At 38.7% G+C, this 18353-nt stretch overlaps 1 protein-coding gene across 2 annotated transcripts in view; it reads left to right on the top strand.

The window, feature by feature from the left end:
- The window catches only part of SIPA1L1 (signal induced proliferation associated 1 like 1), a 213072-nt gene that overhangs the window by 56359 nt on the left and 138360 nt on the right, over positions 1-18353 (top strand). Inside the window, exon 3 of one of the 2 annotated variants that reach the window (XM_029964125.1) lies at positions 15447-15543. The gene's annotated coding sequence lies outside the window, so the exon portion shown is untranslated. The remainder of the gene's footprint in view (positions 1-15446; positions 15544-18353) is intronic. The other variant, XM_018082653.1, reaches the window with a different exon arrangement.

Raw genomic sequence — 18353 nt, 5'->3', positions numbered from 1 at the left:
TACATGTGTGACAACTATACTTCTAGTCCAATTCGAAAGTTGCTGAACACGTCACCTGTATTGTTATTTATTAGCTTTCTATATATGATATTTTTCTTTTAGAAGTATATTAAATTTAAAAGTTATTTAGAAGTTTCTTTTTAGATATATAATAATATAGTTATTGTAAAAATGTACAAAAAATTTTATAAATTGGGGTTTTTTAGGAGCTAAAATACAGTTTAACATCTTTCGAAGGTGACAGTTTTGTCACCTTTTTCAGTAGACAGTTTTGTGAGCAGTCACTTTGAGTGATCAGCTCATTGCATACCAAGTCTTAGTTTTCATACATTATAGGACCTGGACCCACTGAAGAAAAAGTACATGGCGGTGGGGGTGGAAATCAATTGCATTGTCTCAAATCTCACAAATGCTTACTTACCCTTTCTAACCAATACTACCACCCCTGCTGAAGTTTCAGCTAACAGTGTCTGTATTAATTGAGTCATGTGGATCGTAGTCCTCTTGTTCTGTGTGAGATGCACTTTTATTGGACTGTAGTTTAATGACTGGATGTGCTGGATTAGGCCCTGGTGATGTGATGGAAAAGGATCTTGTTTGAAAAGCCATACTCAATTTACTGGTTTAGGTGGCGTTGGGCATAAGATGGGATTCTCAACAGGAAGAGAAACTTTGGAAAAGGACTTACTAAAATGTAGGTGATTAATATTGTAACTCCCTGGCCAATTTTAATCAAACCTGGATTTACTCAGTTAATGCTGAAAACTGTGTTCTTGTACCCCTCTGCAGTTTCCCATGTAGCCTGTTGCTAATCTGGGAATTCTGGAAGGCATTCAGCAAACTTGACTGGACATTGCTTTTTATGTCAAAGCTAACCTCCCAGAGAAGATGTTGGGTTCCAGCTGAGCTGGCTCTCGTGATCTGGTTTACTGTGTCATCAGCTGGCTATTGATGACAGAACATGAAAGGGCTGAGAGAGCGGGAAAAGCCAAGACTCCTGCCCTCTCAGCTCCCACTTCTTCCAGGAGCAGTGTGTGTTACTGGGCTGTTGGTTGGATGTGTTGAGGAGTCCCTGAGGGGGCCATGGACACCCAATGAGTGACTCTGACCATCAGCTTGTCTACCTCGTTTATGTCTCTCTGAAGTGGCATAATTTTTGTTTCACAAAAGTGTGATAAGGAGGAATGTTTGAAGACTCCAGTAAGCAAGTTACACATTGAATATGGATTAGTTCTGGTCTGTAAGGTTGAGCAATGTCTCATGTGATCCATGCAAATCCAATATGCTAGCATAGTTTTTGTGTTTCTGTGGTTAGCCTGGTAAATTTTATGCAAGTCTGACTGTGACCTGGTTAATAAGTTGAAGACAGAAGGTGAAAGTCTGGTAAAAAGAAGAGGATGTTTAATTGAAATTGCAGTATGAAGGCAACCAGGAATTCTTAAGTATTTCATTTTCAGACTTGTGAATCGCTGGGGGCTGTTTATTCTAGAAGGGTTGTTGAGACTTACTGTGAATTAAAGGAATGTTTAAATATGACAGAAGGTTGTATTTTGGGGTTGAAACCCACATAGGTGTAAGAAGGCAGCTTTGCAGATGTGAATTCAGGATCAGTATTTTCCAAGTATTTTTAAAATACAATTGTTTGAATGAATTACGTGTTTAGTACTTTGGCTGCTAAAAGACATTGTTAAATGTTCTTATGAAGGCACCAGCTTCTCTAACCTATGAAGGTTGGTTGATAAACATCCTCTTACTATAAACATCCTCTTGACCATCTGTGAACTAAGGCCTGAAAGGAAAAAGGAGGAAGGTGGAACCTTTTACTTGAGAGCTTGTTTTAGGGCAGATATAACATTATGTATGTATTTTACTGAGAAACAGATGGTTTGTGAAATGAGCCTAACAAAAATACAGCTGAAAAAAAAAATCCCTTTCTGTGTCCTGCAGTGTGGTATTTGTGCTGTGAATATAAGCATGCTTAACAAAATATTAACAACTGTAATTAAAGGTAAATTGTTGGAAATCCTTAGGTTGTATTTCTCAAATATAAGAACATATTTATAAACTTCTTGAAGTCCATAAAAAATTCTGAAAAAAGTGAATAGGCTTTAGCCAGTAATTCCGTTAAGTAATGGGTCTGGCATCTTGCTGTTCTCCCATTTCTTCCCCTTTCCTTCCAGATCTAGGCACAATTGTTGGCAAACTAGTAAATGTGAATCAGAATTTGGCTTGATGGAAAATTAAGTGTAAACACAGCACACACATGCTGGTAGACAATTTCTAAGAAAAGAGTTCCTATAATATTTTCTCAATAGCCAGAATTATTTTGTGTTCATCAGCATACAGACAAATTAGTCTTCCATTACACTAACCGTGTTTTCTCTCGGTGTGAACTGACCTGGAATAGAGTTTACCTTGATTTTGCTTAGAGGGTAGGGTTCCCCCAAGGGCCTCACAGGTGTCTCTGGTGTTTCTTCTCCCTGCCTGGAAGCATTTCAGGACTTGTGTTGAGTGGTGAAATCATGAATCTGAAGAGTGGTTTTTGTTGTTTTGAGTTACCTTTTTCTTTGAAGGAATGTTTTCTTTTAGTCAAGTTGACATTCTTTATTTATCTCTGATGTTTATAATTACAGCTATTTCTTTTTCCTGAAATGGTCCTTTTGTATGGGCTCTAATAGTTGTCTTCTAATTACCATGCAGAGTTACTTAAGATTTGATTCACAACATACTGAGATTTATTTTCTGTAACCTGCATAACACAAAATGTGACTTGCTTGAGTGAAAAGAGTGAGTCTGAGCATTTGCTATCCTGACAACATGCTTTGGTGAAGGTGCAGTGTTGATACTCCTTTCCTCTCCTCAGTGAAACCATATTTGCAGCCTGGTGCAGGGATCACAAAGAGCATTCTTTTGGATAAAAGCAATTACATCTAGAGAAGTGCACTCAAGTAACGAGTGGGTTTTCTTTTGAGATTGGTCATGGGACAGTTTTTCATGTGTTGAGTCTAGATGTGAGGAAAGGCCCTTACTTGGGCTTTATTAAAATCCAAATATTTCAAAAAACCAGGGAGATGTGGGAAGTACTTATGATCAAAGTATGTTTGTGTTTGAAAGCAACCCGAGACTGCAAATCGAGACCCTATTGCACTGTAAGGGAAGAAGTGAGTGGTCAGCATGATAGGAGCTCTTCTCCTCTAGAGTAAACTGTGTTATTACTGATAGCTTTTCTTGGATATCTTACCAGCTATTTTGGGTATGCAGTGTGCAACAAATCTATCTGGAGATAATACTTGTAAAACTCTTAAAAAATGTTAAAAATGTATGCATCTTAGAGTGCTGTATGAACATGGTGATTGCAATTCTATGCTGTGTATGGGTTTGCTGTGTGGTATCTTCTCTGTGGCAGTGGAGTGACATTTTCATAGCACTTTGGCTTTACATGGCTGTGGTGAAAGACCCTGGTGATGGGAAAGTTCTTTCAGGTCATCCTCTTAATAAAGTATGTGGTGCCCTTTGAAATAGCATAAAAATACATATATTTAGATTTGGAAACTTTTCCTTGTCAAGAAGAGACCTTTATGTGTACCAAGTCAAAACTGCAACTGCTAATTATTCTGTACTCAGACACTGAAGTGAGATGTGGGCTGGTGGATCTCTTTATTCAAGATTGCAAACATATATATTTTTTTTAACATGTTAGTAATGCTGTGTTCTCCAAGTATTTGAAACTAGGCTGGAAGTCGTTCTTGTATGTAATTGCTAGCTAATAATTTCTGATCTTTCTTAAAAATTAGGTCCGTGGTGCAGTTTTTTTAATGCTGGAAGTCAGCAGACAAGGCAGAAGGCTGGCTTGGCTGAACAGGGATCTTCTTTTGAAGCTAAGGCAAAAAACCAAAAAAGTTTGCCAGAGGTACTAAATTGGGAGGAACTGTTGTCTCCCTTGAAGGCAGGGAGGCCCTGCACAGAGACCTCAACAAATCGGAGGGCTGGGCAATCACCAACTGTGTGAAGCTGAACAAAGACAAGTGCCAGATTCTGCACCTGGGCTGGGGCAACCCTGAATGTACATACAGGCTGGGGAACGAGACACTGGAGAGCAGTGCTGCAGAAAGTGATTTGGGGGTCCTGGCTGATGGCAAGGTAAATGGGAGTCAGCAGTGCCCTGACAGCCAGGAGGGCCAACCCTGTCCCAGGGGGCATCAGGCAAAGCATCGCCAGCTGGTCAGGGGAGGGGATTGTCCCACTCTGCTCTGAACTGGGGCAGCCTCACCTTGAATATTGTGTGCAGTTTTGGCACCACAATATAAGAAAGATATGAAGCTCTTAGAGAGTGTCTAAAGGAGGGCAATGAAGATGGTGAAGGGCCTTGAGGGGAAGCCGTATGAGGAGTGGCTGAGGTCACTTGGCTGGAGTTCAAGCCTGGAGGAAACTGAGGGAAGACCTCATCACAGTCTACACCTTCCTCATGAGTGGAAGTGGAAGAGCAGGTAGTGATCTCTCCTCTCTGGTGACTACTGACAGGACATGAGGAAATGGCATGAAGCTATGTCAGGAGAGATTTAGGTTAGATACTAGGAAAAGGTTGTTCATCCGGAGGGAGTTGGAGGCTCCCCAGGGAAGTAGTCACAGCACCAAGTCTGACAGAGTTCAAGAAGCATTTGGACAACACTCTCAGGCACGTGGTGTAATTCTTGGGGTGTCCAGTGCAGGGCCAGGAGTGATTCTGTGATACATATGAATGATAAGATTTCTTGCCACAGGTCAGGAGAAGGTCCATTAACAGAGTACACCAGTCTGGGCTAATTTGGTTTGTCTTCTGTATGGGACATCAGGCCTGCAGAAGCTCATTTTCAGTTCCCCTTACATCAGTAACCTGCTATGTTTTTTTTTCAAATGTTTCTGCTGAATCTCTTGGAATAAGAGTCAAAAGTGCATCCAAACCTAACTTTGGAATGTATTAACAGATTTTAAGCTTGCTTGTACCTGATAAAATTGGTATTTCAGCTAAGTTCAGGTTTTTTTCCCTCAAAGCAATCAATAGTAGTCTGGGGTAACTAGTAAAGCCAATAGGATGAGATTTTTTGTTCAGATGTCTCGGAGCCCAACCCACTCTAGGAAATTGCTGTTGTAGCAGTACTGGGCAACACCTCTATCTTCCTAGCAAAATGGAGAATTTTTTTGCTTTGGAAGTCCAGACTGTGGGGGTGCAACCACACCAGCCTGGCCCAAGCCCATGTAGCCCCTGCAAGGGCACACTGTGCTTTTGTCCTCCCCCAACTTAGCTGTTCTTCCTACCGCCTTTGCTTACAGATGTGTGCAGCTGCAGGGTGGGCTGAGTCAAGGGCTCAATCCTGCTGAAAGCCAGTACTTCCAAAGAAGGGGAAAGAGAGCTTCCCCCCTCCCCTGCAGCAGCACATACGTGCTTTATAATGGGTTTGACCAGCCTTGTATGGCCTTAATAGGATGTTTCTGAAATCAGCTGTTACTTATGGTATGTCTGGGTTTTTTACTGGAGGATTTGTTCAAGTTGTGCTTGTGCTCCATGTTCTTGCTCTAGATTGTTTGAATTCCATGTAATGCATTACTAATGTTTTCTTTTCCATGCTTTTCCTAAGCCCATCAGAAGCTAACAATCGTACATCTATAGTAATGAGGCTGTTATATTGTTAAGGCTGGATAAAAATAATTTAAGACCTGCCATAGGCTCTTTGTAGACACTGTCAGTGGCATCACATAGTAACACTATAGATTTTCATAATGGGTCTCCAAAAGTATAGGGGGGGAAAAAATGCCGTTAGGTAATTCAAATGGCCACAGTGAAGCTGAGATGGTATTTTTTTATTTTCCTATTCATGAAACAGTTTGAAGCTTTGTGTGTTCTCTTGAAATTGAAACATTTTAAGTAAAGCTTGCTGAATTTCACTTCAGACATGCAGGCAAGCTTTTTTAAGATAAGAATGATGCGGACAGTATCTCAGTAATACTTGTCATCAGGTTTGTTCTTATTTCATGTAAGAGAATGAATTTTTTTTTGTTTTTTTTTGCTAAAGACACGTTCCTGTATCTATCTATTTAAAGGAATGGGACATGTTACATGGAGTACATAACTTCTACCTAATAGCATTGATATCTAACTCTTTTGTTTCAGCTCACTGAGTTGTGCAACTTTTCCGTTGTTGGATATGAATGGACTAATAAATCTATGAAAAACTAAAGAAAAATATGTTAATTTTTTCCCTCAAGATTTATAGCCACTATTTATTTTCACATTCAACTGGTGGAATATAAACCTTTGCTGGCATGCTTATTTGGATGAATCATGGGAGTAGGCTCTTCTCAAAGCTTTTATTTAGAAGGATGTACATGTTCTGCCCTAAGGGATATAGGGAAGCAGGTCAAGAATTGATTTGTGCCTGTGGATTCCTCGCTGTGGTGGACAATGACTCAAGTAGACTAGAGCAGAAGATGCTATTTGGATTGTGAAATTATTTAAAAAGAAATGTTCGTTTGCAATGTGTATGGGTTTTATGCTGCTGTTACTAATTCTTCTTTTACATTTGAAATTTTTAGCCTGGCATAAGATTAGAGAGTTTTCTCCTTCTTAATGGAAATTTCTGGCAAACACAGTTTCTGCTAAACTGATATGGATAGTGCGTGCTTCTGGGTGGTGGATGAGTCGGGCTCTTCTGCTCTGGCTGCTGAAAACAACGCGACTCTCTTCTGGAGGAGTGCTGCTGCTGGTGGAGGTGTTTGCATCTCCTCCTCTGTGGTTCTGTGGCTTGGAAAAAAAAACATAGATAGACTACCTTACTGCCCATGTTGTGCTCCCCACACACCATTTTTAGTTTTATGGAGCTTCTGCGACTTCTATCATTTGTGGTGGATTACACTGGGCTGGTGCTGGAGGTCTGCAGTTTATAACAGTGGAAAACTTTTCCTTAAAGAGTATCTTTTTTGTACAGTAAAAGTAAACTTGGTTTTCTACATAAAATAAAAAATCCCCAGCAAAAATTGTGTTGTCATTATATTAAGTCATTCTTTTCTGCTCTTTTATTTCTAGGTTGTTTTTCCCAAACACTGATGAATACTTACTGAAGTGTAGAATCTCAGTTTTCGACAACATGGAAGTGTTTCATGTACTTCATTAAGCATGGATAACCTTGCTGTTCTGTTTCTTCATAATCTAATTTCCCTTATTAACAATTTTCTTATTTAAGTTTCTTTCGTAGTATTGCAGTTTCTTTAGCAAAAAGATTGTCTAGTATTTATCTTATGATAAAATCATGAGTTGTTCTGCATTGTATGTTTCTCTCTATCCAAGGGTTTTAGTTACAAAGTGTTTTAACTGCAGCATTTGTAGATAAACAACTGTGCTATTTTAAGCCCCTTCCCCTCCAAAAATAGTAGCAAAAGGCCTCGACTTCCTTGTATCTCCGTCTCCTAACTTGGGTTCAATCTTGTATCTTGTAATTACTCATTTACCTACAGACCATGGTACTTTCAAACATGATGGATCTAGTGTCAGGATCAGTGTCAGTGGAGTACATTGATGGACTGGGTAATCTTTTGTGACCATGAATAGAAAAGTTGAAGCTGGGAATGAATTTTCATGGATCCCTAATAGTTAGCTGTGTTAATAGTCTCTAGATTCAGAAGGTACTTTTTTATATTTCTCTTCTGTTTTGGGTTTATTAAAAGTATTATGTTCAGAGTGTTCTGCAATTCTCTTCCCTTTCTTCTCACGAATAAATGAGCACGGAGTTCTCAGAAGGTAACATCTCCTTTTATTAGTGAAACTGCAGCAACTTTGGAGTCAAGGCAGATTCTAAAACTTGTCTGTTCAGATAAAAATCTGATGTTGAAGAGTCTGCTGCTGTTCATAGCTGGGTATGTAGTTTGAGAGAAATTATAGTAGCATTGAATTTTCTTTTTTTTTTTAATGTGTAATTTTGCTAATATTCTGTAGCTGGTTCTGCTGCAACTCAAATATTTTTCTCATTTGAAACTGAGTATAAATCTAATTTGTTTTTCCTTCACCCTCTCCTCAGAGATATATCAAATTACCCTCTGTTTTAGATTCAAGCTCTTCATGGAAATTAATCGTTCTGACCCCCTGTGAGGTAAATATTATTTTCATTAATAGGAAAATTACAAAGCAGACAAGTAAAATTGCTTATTTGAATTATGCAGAGCTCTAGACACATGGTCAAATTGCTAGACTACCTGTTTTCAATAAATTCTTTACAAAACTTTTTTTAAAATTTAAGCTATAATGATATTGATACTGTCTAAGCAGACAGAAAAATACTTTTTTTTGTTTGTTTCCTGAAGTGTTGTGTGACTAAGAGGACAACTGAAATACTGTTATAGAACCATATATCTTGAAATGTGGATAAATGAGCTGTCTGCTGAGAAGAGTACAAAACAGTTTTAAATTTTCCTGGGGGAACAGTCAAAGAATCCTTTTAAATTTTATTTTAGTCTGGTAAAGAGGATGAAGGTCCTTGAATGATGAAGGTACTCCACTCTAAAGGAAATGAATCAAATGGGGTGGGGATGGAGATAGAGGGTGCTTGTGTCTTATAAAATAACAGATTATCAGTTCCTGTGCAATGCAGGAAAGAATATCTTGAATTACTTTTGACTGTTTCAGTAGGATATAGTTCTACTTGATCTCAAAGGCAGCGTAGATGAATTTTTTTTTCCCTTGAAGGAAGGCTTGTAAAATAGCAGAGCAGAAGTTTGGTTACATATGCAAAAAACTTCTAGCTAAAGAATTGTCTTGTTATTGTAGTTGAATTTCCAATTAGGGATAGAAGAAGATATGACTTATGGAGTGTGAAACTTCCTAGAGGTGACTAGAATTTTCAGTTTGACACAGTTTTAAAGCTTTTGAAGACAATAAATTCTCCTCAATAATGGAATTTTTCATATTATTTTGGATATTTTGAAACTATAGTGAAGTAGTTAATATCTCTTTTAATTAATTTTACAGGCAGTAAGCATCTATATGACTTTTAATGTGAGGCTTCCTGTTGTAGCAGTTGTATGGTGTATGTTTCTGGTGTGCTGTGACGGGGACTGGAGGCTTATAGAAGTGATGCTCAGAGCACATATGCACTTAACCAGAATCTACATTTCGGTATTCCTGCCTTAAATGCCTTTTGTGGTAAAGGGTCAGGTAGTGGAGCTTCTGCAATGTGCCTGTATGTTGTGAAAGATTGGGCAAATGTGGTTTGAGGTGCTGTTTGCTGACAGACGTTAGTGTGTGCCAGTGGGAACCCACTGGTTGATCGGTATGCGTGGGTACCCTTCAGTAACAGCATCAGGGCTTTTACTTTGTTCACTGTTAGGCAGTTCTCTGCCTTCTTGTTTTGGGTACCTAATTTGTCTAGCTAATGTGTTGTTGCCCAAATTAGGTGTATTACCAGTTCATCAACATGTTGATGAAAAGCCTTCATATAAAGAGAAGTCATTATAATCCTTTGCCATGGGTGCTAGAAGTTGGAAGACTAATATCTTTGACTGACACTTGGCTGCTGGGTGATCCTGGCAACTCCTTTTCTTTCTCTTGCCTGATTTCCTTTTCTTAGCATTTGGTTTAATGATAATTACCTTATCTACAAAGCACTTTGAACTCTTATCAGCTGATGAAAGTATCCTAACAGCAGCATGCTCTCTATGGTGCTTTCTCTGTTTTTATTGACAAACAGCTTTAAAATTCCAAGTCAGTTAAAACACCAGCTCAGTCTTTCTTTTAACAGCAGTCAAATGGATTGAAATTACGTGGGGAAAGGGATGGGGGAACAGAATGAGGCTTTCAAATTCTGAATGTGCAAATTCTGTGCTTTTTACTTATTTCTCCAGTATTTTTTGCCATAGACAAATTATTAGTTCTTTTTTTGGCAATAGTAACTCCTTCTGCAGTGTAAAATCCTGTCGTTCTCTCATAGCTTAGTTGTGACAGCTAGGCTGAAAAGCAATAGAACAACTTTATAAATAGAAAAACTAACTTTTAAATTAAGAGGAAATACTAACATAAAGGATTGGTCATTACTGTATTTAAGTGGGAGGAAAGAGTGGACTCTGTTTGCATTTGTTGTTGGTTTTCTTAATTTCTAACTGATGTATTTGCATTCCTTACCTTAAAGTGTTTACTGTTGTCAGGAATAACTCCAAACTTCGTATTTTTATGTTTGTGCTTTGTAAATTCCTTGATGTTTCACTTCAGTTAGTTCAAGTCTGGACAAAAGCATTAGTTCATAGACAAGGAGCTCTTTCAACTCAGCAGTATCTTCTTCATGTAGGTATTTTACTTGTAGAATGTGCAGTTATATTTCAGGTAAACATGAAGTCATTTGTATCCTGTTACAGTCTCTATGGGTCTGGCTGAGCTGGAGTTCATTTCCCCATAGCAGCTCTCACAGTGCTGTGCTTTGTGTTGGTAGCTAGAATGGTGTTGATAACACACTGGTGTTTTGGCTCCTGCTGGGCACAGCATCAGCACTGCAACATTCCTTCCTCAATCGAGGGCAAGATCCTGGGAGGGGGCACAACCAGGCCAGCTGACCCAAACTGACCAAAGGGATATTCCATACCATATGATGTCAGCTCAGATAGAAAACCTAAGGAAAGGAGGAGGAAGGGGGAGCGTTTGTTCTTTACTGTGTTTACCTGCTGAGAAACTGCTGTGCATGCTGAAACCCTGCTTCCAGGGAAGTAGCTGAACATTGCTTGCTAATGGGAAGTAGAGAATAAACCTCGTTATTTTCCTCTTTGCTTGTGCATGTGCAAACTTTCGCTTCTGCATTGGTAAACTGCCTTATCTCAACCTATGAGTAATTTTCTATCTTGTTCTCTCTCCCCTGTCCACCTGGGAAGGGGAGTGATAGAGCAGCTTCGTGGGCACCTGGCATCCAGCTGAGGTCAACTCACCACACAGTCACACACTGTGTGGCTAGAAAAACTGACCTCAGCCATGGTGGTTGTGAATAACCAGGAAAAGTTATGACATAATGCACTAAAATGATGTTGTGAACATCAGAAGAAGCCTTTTCTTGTTAAATGAGTTTAAATGAAATTTTGTCCCATTACCACTTTTGAGAAAAATGTTAAGAATTGCAGTAATTGACTCCTGTTGACAGGGCAGCAGAATAGTTAATGAATTAAGTGCAGTGTTACTAATTTTGATTGATACTGTGTAATTATGATGTCGAAGGTATTTGAATTTGTATCAGGCTGAAATCTGCACGAGACTTCTAGTTTACCCTTGATGAGAGGAAAAATACATAAAATGGGAAGACCCAGACACTCCCCCAACCTGAACTATCTTACAAAAGTATATGAGAAGGTAAAAAGGTTTCACTAGTTCAGCTTGCCTCTTTGTTAGTAGCACATCTCAGAGAAATTCCTGAAGGTCTTAGTGTCTGAAAAGCAAAAGGTAAATGTTGAATTTTGATGTCAACAGCAGCAGAGTATTGTCTGACAGCCTTCTGTGCACTTCTAGCTTTTTTCTTTCCTAATAGCCTTAGTCTGACTGGAAGTCTTAGGTCCTGAAGGTAAAAGACAGCCTTCCAAACTGCCTTGAGCTGTTTCTATTCTCACTAAGAAGAAATAAAACTTCATTTTATCTGAAAGCAAAATTTATGGAGAAGACAAGAGATCCAATTATTCTGACAGTGACTCTTGAAGCAAATGTTCTTTAGCTTGATAAACCAAGCATGAAGGAGTACACTTTATTAGGATGTAAATTCTACGTGTGATTAATTTGTTGTGTAATATTTTAATACATTTTTGGTTCATTAGAATTACATGTTTATTACTATGTAGAGAGGTTTTATTAATGTGTCAGAAGTAGTATTTCACTGTTCACCAAGGTGAAAGTCGAGATGGTTGCGATTTCAAAGTTTAGGAGTCTATACATCTTATTTTATTATAAACAACTCTACTTTTTCTAGAATAAGGGATTTCAATTCTTACTACTTTTTATAGACCTTTATTTTTTGTACTTGTTTCTGCTTCGCCTTACTTCCCTTCTTGTTTTTGTGTTTTTCAGCATTTCATATTCATTGTTTCAGATCCTCCTTTTTCAGGAGATTGTACTGCTGATGAGGTTTTTTTATAGCTCCCTTTGATACTTCATCCCTATTTACCTTTCCGACCCAGAAGCCTTAGTGAGCTTCAGGAGCAACTGTTTTGCATTTTATGAGTAATTTTAAGAACTTAGCTGTGCCATCTGAGTGTGCTGCTTTTGCTTGCCATATAGTTTTGTGTAGGTCAGCTAGCTTGGTGCTTTTAAATATCCTATCTTATTTGTGTTTCTGATGTGTATGAGTCATTAGTGCTTAACAATCGTATAGTTGGAAAGTTGTATAAAAATGGAGTTTATGTTGTAGTGGTGTTATTTATCAGTTTCTGTCATTCAGCATCTTCAGCAGCAGCATATGTTTGGCTGGAGATGAAACTTAGGGCCCTGTGAAAGCTTTGGTTGGAGATGGCCCCTTGCAGAAGTGCTGCTCTGTAGGCTCTTCTCTATTGTGGCAATGTTCTGTGGTTGCAGGGTTCATTCACTCATCTGCTGGCACAGGGCTTTGAAATTACCAGTCAGAGGAATTAGGTGCTGAAGTCCTATCTCCTTGTGACTGGTGTTAGCAAAATAGTTTGCAGACTGGTGTCCAACACGATGGGAGCAGCACCACCTTTTTCCTGCAGTGAATCATCTCATGTTTATTGAAGTTCACTGGTGAAACTTGTCCTGGCTGTCTTTGTTCCCCTGGTAGTAATTGCGGTAATAAATCAGCTCACAGACATATGTCAAAAGCCTTTTGTTTTTATTGTGAAGGGAAAGACAAACCTATTAAAAATATTTCCATAAGCTTCTTTATTTAGAAATTGTAATGTGTATAGGTGATGCCTTCCTAAAGTAAACTGAGAAGGATATTTTCCACTGATGCTGCTTCCTTCTTTCTTTTGCAAATCTGGATTTGTTAATAGGACATCCTGAAAGGCCTTCATATTTCTCTTAGGAGATGAAGGGACTGAGGGCTACGTAGGGCAGGGAGAAAAATATTTTTTTTTTCTAAGTCTCTGTGAGAAAGATACATCTGAACTTCTTGTGGTTATTTTTTCTGCCGTTTTGAATACTAATAGATTTAGCTGAGATAGTTATTCTTGGTGTTTATTTAGACAGCACTCTTTCCCCTTATATTTTTGAGAAGGCTTTGTCTACAATTTCAGTACTTCCTGATGTTATTAATTATATAAGGCTTCTAAAGCTTTGAACTGCTGTTCTGCAGGTGACTTGCTGTTTTGTGAGAATAGCTTTTGCAGGTTGTGGCAGAGAAGTGGGAGAATTAAGCATTTCTTGGGTAGGTGGCAGATTTTGAGATCAGAGGCATGAATTTGCAAGGATTCCTCATCTTGCTTGTAGTACTGCATATTGATAGCTGGAACATAGCAAACAATCCTTGAATTGTCTTTAAGTAACACATTTGGTTCTTTCAAGGGTGATGTCAGAAAATAGCCTTTTTCAGTAGGACCAAGTTCTTTCTTTCCTCCCTCCTTAAATACGCCTACACTGATGTTTTTTCAGCTCTACAAGTGTGTGTTTTCTCAGTCTCTCTGCCGTGTAGGCGGCCTTCCCAATCACAATTGAGCTTCACAGGCAATCTTATAAGAAAAAAAAACCCGTCTTTACGCAGCAGGTCTATAATTTAACACCAAAGGAAATGGAGAGTTCTGGGTTAGAATTGTGGTGCATCTTAGTAATACTTGAACAGGTGAAGAACTTGACCCTAAAAAACACAAGGAAACTTTTTCTTGACCAGAAGACCGACACCTGTGGAAATAATTTTTTTACCTGCTGCCCAAATGATTTGACAAAATGTCAGTAGCAATCACAGAGTTGAAATCTTACGCTTGCTTCATTGGTTTAAGTTATAATTGAGCTTTCTATCCTAGGATTAGAATTTGATTCTAATGAAAAAGACAAACTCTGTTTGTTGGTAACATGAAAGTTAAAATGCAGTTCTTCCTGGAGTGTTACTTTATTTTAAACATGAGTTTAGTTTTCTATACCTTTTCAAAACTGCTTTTGCTGCACTGGATCATTATTTTTTGTGTACTGCAGCTCTTTTGATGATGCTTCTCATTTTTCCAAGGTCTTGATTTCACACAATATTTTGTAAATAAACCTAAACTTAACTTGCAATAAAAAAAACCCCTCAGCTGTATTTGTAATTGCTCAAAAGAAGATAGCAATAATTAATTTCTTGAACTCTGTTGATAATGCTGTCTGGCATTTCTTAAAGAATTTTGGTTGATGCTAATTTTCTTGCTACCAGGTATTCAAAGTTTATTCAACTCCGTAAAGAAATACTGTTGGGAGAGTAGCAATGCATGGCTTAAAATCATTTGCTTATCAACCTATCAAATTTCAGTGACAATTATTACAAATAGCACTTGTACCACGGTTTTGTGTGCAATTTATGCTGCCATTGAAGCTGAAAGGAAGCCTTCTTGTCTGCTTATCCTGTCTTGTACCTTTTCTGCCTCATGTCAGCACAAATACTCATGTAGCTGTCTGGTGAACTGGACTGGGGAAAACCAGGTTGAAGAAATGATCTAGGTCTTCTTTAGTCTACTTATTTAGAGTTGGATCATAATCTATCTCTTTGATGTGATTCACTGTACATCTTCTCTAACACGTGTGTTTGGTGGGAGTAGAGTAGGACAAAAATTCATTGGTGGTATGTGCTCTGCCTCCAGCTTGTGCCTCTGCAGAGTTCTAGGGAATGCAGCATACATCTCCATGGTTACATCTGTTTGCCCAGTCTAATTTTAGAGGCCTCCTATCATCTAGAGATGCAAGCTTTTTGTAGCAATAGACAGAGGTCAGATGTTAACGCTAATGCTGAAACAATACAGATTATATTACAGGACCCAGTAAATAGGAAGGACCGCTTTGAAACCTTTTTTTTTCTTGCCGCTCTTCAGAGTAGCAAGACTTCATAGAGGACTGCAGCTGGTGACTTAGATAAATACGTGCTCTCCCTTGTTTGACATGTGTGATAGTTTTATGTTGAGCAGTGAGGAAAAAAAGTGGGCCACAGTACTACTAGATGTCCCCTTTCTTTCAAGTGTTACCCAATGTGTGTTTAATCTCCAAATGCCTGGCAGAATGTGTTCTGGAAGAAAATAACTCGATTCAGAGAAGCAGTGATAAAGAAAGGTTGGGATTGTTACAGTGAGAAACTTGTTGTGTAGGCTCCCTCAGATGTGTGAGTTAAGTGCAAAAAATTAATAGATTCACAGTTTTATAAGTCTTCATTATTGCTTCTGGCTTCTTACAAGCAAAATTTTCAGAGTACCCTTTTACCTTTGAAAAATATTTCACTTGTTCATTCCCATTTAGATTTTGTTCATGCCCATGGTCTTTCTGTTTCTAGGTTTCACTGTGTTATGATTCATCAGGAGTTGATCGTGACATCCACCTGGAGCTTTTGCTAAGGCTCCATGTGCCTGCCTTCTCAAGAATTTGGGTAGGTAAGAGTGCATGTTCTGCTTTCTGTACCATCTGACCTTTTGGAGTACTGCTAGTTGCCACAAAATCAGTGTTGGCTTTGTGACTGCTGGTAGTGCTGGTAGTGTTTCATACAATGCATAAGGAGTGGTCTCCAGCAGGATGGCTTCCCCTGGTAGGCTGGCTGCTGCCGAGTGCCATACTCTGTTCCAGTCTGTTGCTGAATGCATCCTCTATACATGAGAGCTTATTCCAGGAGGGAGATGCAAGGGGACTAGATGGCTACTCTCCCCCCCCCTTTTCTAGTATGTGTGTGTTGAAGTGTTCGTAACAGCAGGTTGGACTCTGTTCAGGCTGTGACAGAATGCCTGCTTTTGTCACGTTTTCTGAAACATAGTAGTTTTTGTAGGTGGTTTCTTTTGCTCTACTTGTGAAACTTATGTTTTAAGGAAGAAAGGGATGATTATTCTGAATGTGTCTGATGCTTGAAAAAGACTTTTGGTCTTTTAGTACATGATTTGTCCTTTTGCAGAGAAATGTAATATACTTTTAGGAAGTTTGTGAAAAGATAAAAAGGATGCTGCAAGTATGAGATGCTCCAGTTCTGCCCATGCAGCCTTGTCCTCTGCCTTGTATCTAATGCAAGTCCTTTGCAGGTGTGTAATGACCTGGTTCGAGGTGACGTATGAAGAAGGTTGGAAAATTGCAGTGTGCAGTTTTGGAGGGTGAGGGAGAAGGGATAGAGAGCAGTGTTGTTGGTTTTGCAAAGATAGGCAGGGTTGGATTTGTTTTCAGATGGATCAACTTCTTGAATTAACAGGTTGTGCAAGCAGTAGTGCTGCCTGAAGGGAGGTGACCAGAATACTTGCTAGGGACTGCAGGAAGAACAGCATTAGAGATCTTAACATAGATCAGTTTAAGTAGATTTGCAACCAGGCAGTAAAACCACAGCTCCCCCCCCGAACAAGTTTTAATCACATGTTTATTAACAAATATCAAAAACTATAGATGTAGGGTATGCAAAGGAAGCCCAGTTGAAGTGACAGTGTAAACACTGCTGCCAAAGACAAACCCTCCCTTGTAACATCAGTTCATCAGTCTGTTAGATGTCTAAAGAAATAAATAGGTTTCTTATGTGAGAGAATCTACCCTGTTGTTTCAGAGGATGTTGTTGTGTCAAAAGTGTCAGTTTAAAATTGTTCTTCTGAAGTACTGGAAGCAAAGCTGCATTGTGTTGGCAGAGGCTCAACTTCTGAGGTTTGACTTACTGTAGTGACAAAACCTTTCCTTCAAAGGACACATATATTAGAAACAAATATATTTGTTCACTGACCTAGCGGAGCCCTTGGAAAAGGCTATTTTAATTATTTTGTCTTTCCCTTTGAATCATCTTACCTTTTAACTTGGCACCATCTTTAGTGTTGATTTTTCACACAATCATTATTGTGGTTTTCTATGATATGCAACACTCCAAATTACTGACTGAGGAGAAAATAGTGTTCATTTCTCTCCCACGATGCCATACAAAAATTTGTTTTGTTTTTTTATTGAAGTTTGTGGTCCCAAGAGACTATTTAGGATCAGAGCAAACCTGAACACTGCGTAGTGGGGCACAGACAGTGAAAAAGGGCTGTCTTGAGTGATGAAGTAAAAGCAGTCTTAGCTATGAATTTAACTTACTGGTGGAAGGTAGGTGAGCAGTTTTTCCCCCTGCTATGTTTGGATTCCACAGTTTAGGATTTTTGTCTTATACTTTCCATAAAAAATGTAGAGATACTAAGGTGTAAGACATTCAGCAGCATAAACTTAGTTAATACTGACAGAATAAAACCTGTAAAATTCTACATACAACTTAGACTGCTTTTTTCTTTTTGACCTGCACTTGAAATGAAGAGGAGGACTGGGGGGAGGAAAGAGAAAGGGATGGTCACTGTGTGCAAGCAGACCTTAAGTTACATTTTGTAGGATGGTGTTTAAAGCTGCTGGTTTTATTGGTATTGTTCTTTTGCTATTGACAGGTTGAAGCCCCATGGCTTCATTTATCCCTAGTAATAAAGACTGTTTGGGTGGGGTTGAGGTGGGAAAGGTTTTGCCTCAGTGATTCTTGCTTTTCCACAAGGATGTGCTTAGGGACATGTAGTCCTGTGCTCCCTGCAAAGGGAGGCAGAAGCTATTTGGGTACCGTTTCTCTGAGTAGCCAGGAGGAGAGATGTACAAAGCTGTGTTCCTTGCTTACATTTTGCAGGTCTTAATTTTTTTCCCCAGAGATTTCCCCAAGGTTTAGTTGGTGATTATATAAAGGTTTCTGTTATTAGGACTGTGTAGCTTTGCAGTTAAAGTTGTTTCCCTGAGGAGTCTAAAGAAAGTTAGAAAAAACCCATGCAATTAGTGCTTACTGTCTTGACCTCCTTATAAAGAAAGGGTGTTGCTTGAGGAATGCACATATATATTTCGTTTGCATGCATATGTACCTGTGACTCAAAGGAAATATGTGTCTTGGATGCATGTATGTTCCCAAGGTGATGCATGTTTGTTCCCAGGTTAGTGATTGCCTTGTGTAATGTTTTTATACTGTGGTATTGTAATGATAACTGCAGTAATTATCTTTAAATGGAAAAGAAATAGAAAGTGCTTAGTCTATTTTTACATTCTTTTATGCTTTAACAGAAAAGCATATAAACATAAAATATGTAAAGAATGTGAACATGTAAAGAATGTAAACATAAAAATGTCATGAGTTACCAGAAGTTCGCATGTGGTAGTTCAGAGATTAGTTAAAGTACTCTAGAACTGGAGAATAGCAATAAGACCATTCATCAAAACTGAATAATGT

Source organism: Manacus vitellinus, unplaced genomic scaffold, assembly GCF_001715985.3.
Source record: "Manacus vitellinus isolate BGI_N305 unplaced genomic scaffold, ASM171598v3 scaffold_6_pilon, whole genome shotgun sequence".
Classification (NCBI taxonomy): Eukaryota; Metazoa; Chordata; class Aves; order Passeriformes; family Pipridae; genus Manacus; species Manacus vitellinus.
Note: the sequence above shows the minus strand (reverse complement) of the source record. Positions and strands in the feature narration are given on the sequence as shown.